We start from the raw sequence: 9,008 nt of genomic DNA, 5'->3' as shown, positions 1-9,008 counted from the left end.
ATATCTGTTAAATATTTGTCTCTTGTCTAAGAACAATACAATGGAAGGTGGTCTCATCTGATGAATAGAGCCCAGAGAGTAGGGACTGGAGACTGAAACAATATAACAGATAACAATGTAACAGAAACCAGTAAGGAGGAAAACCCTTCCCCAATAAGGATACATAGAGAAATAAACTAAGTATGTCCCTGTCAGTTTGCAGAGGAAGCTTAGAAGCCCCTCCACACCTGGGCTTCATCTAAGGAACACAACATACACACGGAAAGTCCACCACATACAAATTTGCAAAATACCAGCATAGTGTCAAGGTCTGTAGACATCAGTGTTCAAAGATTTTGATGATCTCTCCCTGAGCTCACTAGTTCCTTCTCATTCTTGGGAGTGATTTTTCCTTTCTTACGAAACTGCCTTTATTTCTATTCCTAACCACATATTTCTGGCACAATCCTTTTTCCCAAGGATATCAGAGAAGGCCTAGGGAGTCAGGCCCATGGCTGAGTATAAAGCCTTTTTGCTCTTGGTATTTTTTAATACTGACCAAAAGTTTGCTTCCCCTGACACTGTGGGCATTTTTATTATCCTTCTGACCTCCATAACGAATTTAAAAGTCATAATGTATGCTAAGGGATTGGTTGCTGGCCTGTATTATTACTGGTGGTGAATTTTAAGCTTGTAAAAGGAAGAGATATTAAAATCCAGCCCTATCTTCTCTCCTCTCACTTTCTGGTTACTGCAAACCCAGTAGTTTCCTTTGTCACATGATTTTTCCAGGCCATACTACCTCACTGCAATTCCAAAATCAACTGGGCTAAATGATTAGGAACTGAACTTCCCGGAGCTGTGGTCCCAAATAAATCCTTCTAGCTTCCAAATTGGTTAGAAAAGCTACTTGTAGCAGTAACACATCTCTGACTGATACATCCTATTTCTCTAAAGTCAGCAGCTTTGGCCATCATCTTATCCACCTGCTATGGGAAGGGATGGAGCTGAATGAGGTCTTCAGAACATAGGGTCCCCTTGCTCTTGGCATGGCATCTTTGCTATGAACCTGCCTCAAAACCATGAAATCATCTCACAATTTTCTCTGAAGAAATTAAATACCAAAACTTTTTACAAAGTAGGGAGAGGGAAGTAGTCAAGGAGAGTAGTCAATTATGTTTAAACAGTTTCTAATTTCTTGATTCCTGGCCCTGGCTTTATTATTTGTTGAGAATGTACCATGTACCTGCCTACTTCAGTTGACCCAGGGGATCAGTGGTGTATTTCACCTTAACTCTGATTTCTATATAAATCTATTTTGTGTTTTATTTCTGAGTCCCCAACATTGTATTGCTCTTTATTTCTGGCTTGTTGAGTCATCTTTATTTGTTTGTTGGGTTTGAATAAAGCTTTTATTATTGTTTTTCTGGAGGTCTTGAAGAAAGATGAAAGTCACTTCTGCATTGAGTCTATTATCTAAAACTGGTACCGTGGCAAATGTAAAAGATATGCCACCATCATGAATTTATAGATATATATGTCTAGATCCTTAAGTTCTGTATCTTAGAAATATTATAATTGTAACTTCTGTATCATAATTAGTATAAAAATGATTTTTCTTGAGTTCCAAATTTCTGTTTTTCTGTGATATTCTTTGACTATATTGTCAGTTTCATTTATAGAAAAGAATCTGTCACACTTTCTTCAGTCATTTAAAATATTACTACTTTTCACCAGTTCCAAAAAGTAATTAACCCCTTTATCTTTTGCATGATTAAGATTTCTCTTTCTTTCTCCTCTCTCTCTCTCTCTCTCTCTCTCTCTCTCTCTCTCTCACACACACACACACACACACACACACACACACACACACTCCAGATTTTATTCCCTCCTGGTCAATCCTCCAAATGTTCCACTCCTTCCTGCCACCCCACCAGACCTCTAAACACTCTAGGGCCTCCAGTCCCTTGAGGGTTAGGTTCATTTTCTCAGATTGAACCCAGACCTGGCAGTCTTCTGCTGTATATGTGTTGGGGGCTTCCTGTCAGCTGGTGTATGCTGCTTGATTGGTGATCTAGTGTCTGAGAGAACTCAGGAGTCCAGGTTAATTGAGACTGCTGGTCCTACTACATGGTTGCACTCCTCTTTAGCTTCTTCCAGCTTTTCCCTAATTCAAACACAGGGGTCAGCAGCTTCTGTTCATTGGTTGGGTGCACATATCTGCATCGGACTCTTTCAGCTGCTTGTTGGGTCTTTCAAAGAGCAGTCATGATAGGTCCCCTTTTGTGGACACCCATAGCTTCGGTAATGATCTCAGGTCTTCGGGACTCCCCTTGAGCTAGATCCCACTTTGGGTCTGTCGCTGGACCTTCTTTTCCTCAGACTCTTCTCCAGTTCCATCCCTGAAGTTCTTTCAGACAGGCACAGTCACTTTTTTGACTGTGGAATAGCAAATCCATCCCACACTCGATGCCCTCTCTTTCTGCTGGAGAAGGGCTCTACAAGTTCCCCTTCCCTACTGTAGGGCATTGCATTTGGGTCCCTACCATTGAGTCCTCAGAGTCTTTAACCTCCCAGGTCTCTGGTATATTCTGGAGGGTCCTCCCAACTTCCTACCTCCGGTGGTTGCCTGTTTTTTTCTTTCTGCTAGGCCTCAGGGCTTCAGTCCCTTTCTTTCACCGAATAACAGATCATGTTCCCCCACCCCCATCCTCTTTCCCTTCCTGGTCCCTCCCTCCCCCGTTGTAGTTGCTTTCTTCTACCTCCCAAGTGGGACTGAGGCATCCTTACTTGGACCCTTCAGCTTATTGACGTTTTTGAGTTCTGTATCTTGGGTATTCTCTATTTTTTTCTGGCTAACATCCACTTATTAGTGAGTGTATACCATGCATGCCCTTTTGATCTGAGTTACCTTACTCTGGATAATATTTTCTAGTTCTATCCATTCGTCTGCAAAACTCAGGAAGTCTTAATTCTTAATAGCTAAATAGTATTCCATTGTGGAAATGAACCACATTTTCTGTATCCATTCCTCTGTTGTGAGACATCTGGGTTGTTTCCTGCTTCTGGCTACTACAAACAAGGCTGCTGTGAACATAGTGGAACGTATGCCCCTGGGGCATGGTGGGGCATCTTTTGGATATATTCTCAAGAATAGTATTTCTTGGTCTTTAGGGATATCTATTTCCAATTTTCTGAGTGCCCCACCTGCAGGGCAGTCAGTGGAGGTTGAGGACCACATAGGAGAAAATGGAGGACAAGAGACATGAGAAGAATACAAAGACAATAGTCTGATCAAAGCAACAAATTTTATTTTTTTCCCAAGGCTGAATTTATGCCATAGCAAGGGTAACAGAGGTAGGGAGAAAGCAGGAAATATTCACAAAAGCCAAGGACACTGTGCTCTTGTGGTCAGGTATTCCGCTGCCGTCAACAGGATGTTGGTTTCTCAGAAAAGTCACAAGTTTGTCATATTGTTAGGCAACCTGACATCAGATTTGCATTAGCCTTCTGCAGCTGGCTGGAGATTTTCCATCGTGCTGACCCAGTCATCATATTTTCATTCTAGCATTTTTCCATTTTATTTTACTTAATTCTAACTATAATATTAACATAATAATGGAGGATTTTAAGGGCATAGCTCACAACATCTCCCCCTTCCTTATAATCAAATGAAAGGGTGACCAATTGCCATGTTGTCCTGGAATGAGCCCCTCTGGAACTGCATTTGTCTTAGGTTAGAGCTATATTTGTCACTTGGCCAAGAGAATCTCGTAACCAGGGTCTGTCATGGGATAAGGCAGCAGCTAATGACAGCCCCCCTGTCTTAGGTCCTTTATTCATGAGTATATTGCTCTCTTACTTGTCATTGACTGTCCAGTTCAGCACGCAGGGTTGACGATTCATTGATGTTTCAGCAAAGGCATCAGGAGAGCAGGCAAGAAAGAAAGATTGGCCTCATTTGGCCCAAGGACAAAAAGGTCCTTTCCTGGGCTGGGAGGAAATATGTAGGTGAGCTTGGCTCACACACACACACGTTGGGTTGCTCTTGGGCTTCTCATCTTCTATATTTGAGGAAGGATAAGCCATCATCATTAGTACAGAAAGAGTCATTATTCCATCTATCATTGTATAACCTATAGAATTGATCTGTGCCAAACAGCATGAAAAGAGGTGATTTGTTGGAAGCCAGCTGGCTGGCAATGCCCTTCTGTGAGCTCAAGGGATAGCCTGACAGGCTACAGTCAAAGCCAGTTCCCAGGCACACCCAGCACAGATCTTCCAGCAGAGAGGCACTGACTACTTAAAGGAAAAGCGTGGTAGGAGAGGCTCTCTAGGAGTCTTCTGAAGCTGTGTGTTCCCCAGCAGTCTCCCTGTAGCCAGACAAGTTCACCCACACTGGAGGCAGGCTCTTCTCTGCTCATCCACAGCAATATCACCTCTGTTTTCTTTCCAGACTCTCATCAAAGGGCGGGGAAATACAAAGGACAGCTCCTTTGCTCCTCTGTTCCAGTGGTGGCAGGGTGCTGAACCGGGAAGGTGGAGAGCACAAGGCGGCCAGGAGCTGCAGGGCAGCAAGGGAGGCACTGGGTGGGGCAGGAGCGCAGCACAATTGCTGCCACCTTTTGTACTGTCCCACTGCGAGGCGCTGCCAAACTGGGGCCGGAGGCTGGTTCAGTGGGGCAGTCCATTATCATCAAGGTGGGAGCATGGCATGGTGCAGCCAGAGCTGAGAGTTCTACACCTTCATGGGAAGGCTTCCTGTGGAGACTGACTTCCAGGCAGTTAGAGTGAAGGCCTTAAGCCCACACCTACAGTGACACACCTTTTCCAAGAAGGTCACACCTCTCAATAGTGCCCCTCCCTGGGCTAAGCATATACAAACCATAACAGGAATGAAGGGAATGAAGACAGTGAGGGAAAGACAAAATATAGAGTGATCAGATTAAGTAGCAAACAGTTTGTGAGTTGGTCTTTGCTGATTTTCATGATGTGGCTGTCATGCAACAATGCAACGACCTTTGGATATAAAACTGAACATTTGTGCATCATCTCATTAAATGCTTGAGTCTATCAAATTTTAAGATCTTACATTATTCATGTCTTTGAAAAGAAGAAATAAAACCCCGGGGAAGCTCCCCAACACAGCTTGGAGCTTTGCTCCTTGCATATCTGCTTTCAGACTCTTAAGTCCCCCTTACTAGCTGGGAGATCCCAACATCTCTCTCACCTCTACCCTCCTTCCCCCACAGTCTAGTTGCTATGGAGATAGACTTTGCTGCACCAAGCTTGAGAGGTGCTAGAAGCTGGCTGGCCAACCTCTGCCACAGGCTGTGGGTGGAAAGGAGGAGCCAGATAAAGTACCATCTGGGCAGAAAGGCCCAGGATCCTGTAGAGGTCAGTTATATAGTCAATTTTGGAGAACATAGCATGAGGTGCTGAGAAGGTGTATGTTGGTGTAAAATTATAAAAAAACCCAAAAAACAAAACAAAACAAAACAAAACAAAACAACAACAACAAAAGCAGTCTTTCATCCCCCACTAGATCAGGCACTGTACTGCCCCAAGATATCTGGCAGATGCCTTTATCTCAGTCAACAAAGCATCTCACCCATTTTGCTCCATCTCATATCACACTCCCGATGGGTTCTAGCTGAGACTGGCAAGAGTATCTCTACCTGTCTAGTTCCCAAGGCAGGTTGCTACCATGCCAAACATACACTTCTCAATTCTGTGGCAACCCAGTGTCTCCAGCCACCACAACTTCTCTTGAATTTAATTAAATCGCTACATGAAAGAATATACAACACAATAACCTCTGAGCCAACTGATATAATTGTGCACCTAGACATACAAAACCCTGTACACATCCATCCCTTAAGAATATTAATAACAACCTGTAAAGGTACAGAGAAGAATCTTAGCATCTGCCTCCATGTTCTCTCAGCTGTTTCTCCTCCTCTCCTTGCTCCAGTCTCCTCTCTAAAACTTTTCTTCTGCCCCTCCTTCCTTCTCGTTCAATGACAGGCTTCATTACCCACCTTTATCTGCATAATGACATCATCCTAACAGTTTATTATTTTTTTAGGGTGAAATATTCTGTAGAGATAAGTTAAATCCATTTGGTTCATAATCTCTATTAGTTTCACTGTGTCTCTGTTTAGTTTCTGATTCGATGACTTGTCTGTTGTTGAGAGTGTGATGTTAAAATCTTCTATTTTATTGTGTAGCATTCAATGTGTGTTTTGAACTTTCCTTAAGGTTCTTTTATGAATGTAGGTGCCCATGCATTTGGGGCATAGATGTTCACAATTGAGACTTTCTCTTGATGGATTTTCCCTTTGATGAATATGAAGTGCCCTTCCTCATTGTGCATGATAATGTTTGGTTGAAATTCTATTTTATTGGATATTAGGATAGTAACTCCAGCTTGTTTCTTTGAACCATTTGCTTGGAAGATATTTTCTATCTTTTTTTCTGAGATATTTTCTCTCTTTTTTATTGAGGTGTGTTTCTTGTATGCAGCAAAATGCTGGATCTTGTTTGCATATCTAGTCTGTTAGCTTACGTTTGTTTTTTTTTTTTTTAATAGGTGATAGAAATCCCTCAATATTAAGACCAATGACTGTAGGTCTACCTTTTTATGTTACTTAGCTCTTTTTTCTTGCCTTTTTAATATTCTTTCTTTTTTTCTGTGCACTTAGTGTTTTGATTATTATGTAACAATAGGATTTTCTTTCTGGTGCCATTTGATCTCTCTATTGGCTTCTTGTACCTTTATGGCCATCCCTTTCTTTAGGTTGAGGAAGTTTTCTTCTATGGTTTTGTTGAAGATATTTTCAGGTCATTTGAGCTGAATCTTAATTCAGGTCCTTTGAATCTTAATTCTCTCTATTCCATATATTCGTAGATTTGGTCTTTTTATTGTGTCCTGAATTTTCTGGATGTTTTGGGTAGGAGCATTTTCTTTGATGTTGTATCAATCTCTCCTACAGTATCTTCTACACATAGATTCTCTCCTCTATGTTTTGTATTCTCTTGGTGATACTTACATCTGTAACTCCTGACCTCTTTCCTAGGTTTCCCATTTCCAGGTTTCCTCCATTTGTGTTTTCTTTATTGTTTCTACATTCATTTTTAAATCTTTGACATCTTTACACCATTCCTTTACTTGTTTGATTGTGTTTTCCTGTATTTCTTTAAGCTATTTGTTTGTTTCCTTGTTAAGGGCTTCTACCGATTTACCTGTGCTTTCCTGTATTTCTTCCAGTGTGCTATTTATATCCTTTTTAAAGGACTCTATTATCTTCGTAAGATAGGATTTTAGATCAGCTTCATGATTTTCAAGTGTGTTGGTGTATTCAGGATCTGCTGTGCTGGGAGAATTGGTGATGGTGTCCATGAATATTGGCTTCTGTTGCACTTGCCTCTCACTCTGCTGTTTCCTGGTTTGGGTGACTCTGTCTGGAGTCTGCCTCTTTTGTTCCTGGGTTGCTTCAGACCTGAGGCCCTGGCTGTAGCAGACATCCTGTAGTGCCTTCTAACTGACCTATTCAGAGGGTCAAAGAAGCTGCTGATTTTTTGGCTAGCTGCAGTAGCTCTCCTGAGAAGCCTCCAGACTGTTGGGTCTTCAGAGGAGCAGTAAAGCTGTTGTCCTGTGTGAAGCTGTCTCCCAGGAGGACTATGGACTGTGGTTTTTGTTTCACTGTGTGCAGCAGAACTCTCAGGAGGCTTTCAGTCTTTTGGTTCAGTTGCCTTGCATGCTACAGAGCCCTGGGGAGGTTTTCAGTCTATGGTATCAGTGGCACAGTTGCCCTGTTTACAGAAGAACTCCTGGGATGCCTTCAAGCTGTGGTGTCCTAAATGCAATGGATCTCCTGGCTTGTCTCTGGCTGTGGTTCAGATGTGCTGGCTGCAGGGGATCTCCTGGGATGCCTCAGGATATGGTGTTTTCCTGTAAGCAGACTAACTAGCAGTCTGTCCCAGCAGAAAGGATTATGCAGAAAGGGAGTGGTATTTGGTGAGTGGTGGTTTTGGGGAATTATGGGTCCCCGAGTCCACTGGGCTCCCAGGGTCAGCTGTGGGACTTCAGGAGGGTTCTTACCAAATGCTCTGAGTACAGTGGAGGGCTGGAGAGATGGCTCAGTGGTTAAGAACACTGAGTGAAATGCATCTTCTGAAATGCCTCAGGATATGGTATCTTCTGTGGAGTAGACTGGATTGCAGTCTTTCCCCACAATAATGCCCCTTCTTTATTGTTAAAAGTATTAAATCAGAGATAATAATCCTCAAATCCTAAAATTAAGTGTCAACGGCAGTCAAAGCTTCCGTTGTGAAACTGTTCATTCTTATTTAGTGAAATTTCATTTTTTGGATCTTTTTTGGTAATTATTACAGAGTTTACTTACTATACATTTTAATTAAACATGACTTTATGATAATGTGTACATCATATTTATATATTGCTATAAAACAGGAATTGATCAACCCAAGAGGCAGTAATTGACCAAGGAATATCAAAGGAGTTTTCTTGGCAGGTTGGCTCTAATTTATATATCTATAGAGTTCCTTGAATATTTTTGGTTGAGCTTAAGATATAGTTTTCACTCTGGTCCCATTGTGATATACTTTGGTAGTTTTTGCCCACCTGACATTTTATCATCTACACCTTTTCCATATGTCTCAGGCTTTGCCAGAATGACAGTCTCAGAGTTGTCTGATTTTCTAAGTAACATCTGACTTAATCCAGAGGAAATATTCCTCGTGGGATACATCCAGAGATAGAATTGGAAGCTATCCTGAAAGTTACCAGGCATATCATTACCTTGGTTGGTTTCCGTTGTTCAGATAACTTTTGGAAATTACCCATAATTGGAGAAAGTTACAAGGGAGCCATATCTCAAAGATTGGTAGGATAACAAAGAATTTGCATTCATCTAAATTCTGCTGGTCACATGTATAAGCTTATTACATGTATAAGCTTGTAGATGTGTAATATATACTGCCTATATAAATAGATGCTTAACTTT

The sequence above is a fragment of the Rattus norvegicus genome, chromosome 6, assembly GCF_036323735.1.
Source record: "Rattus norvegicus strain BN/NHsdMcwi chromosome 6, GRCr8, whole genome shotgun sequence".
NCBI classification, from domain to species: Eukaryota; Metazoa; Chordata; class Mammalia; order Rodentia; family Muridae; genus Rattus; species Rattus norvegicus.
The sequence above is the reverse complement of the archived record's forward strand: the minus strand, read 5'-3'. Positions refer to the sequence as shown.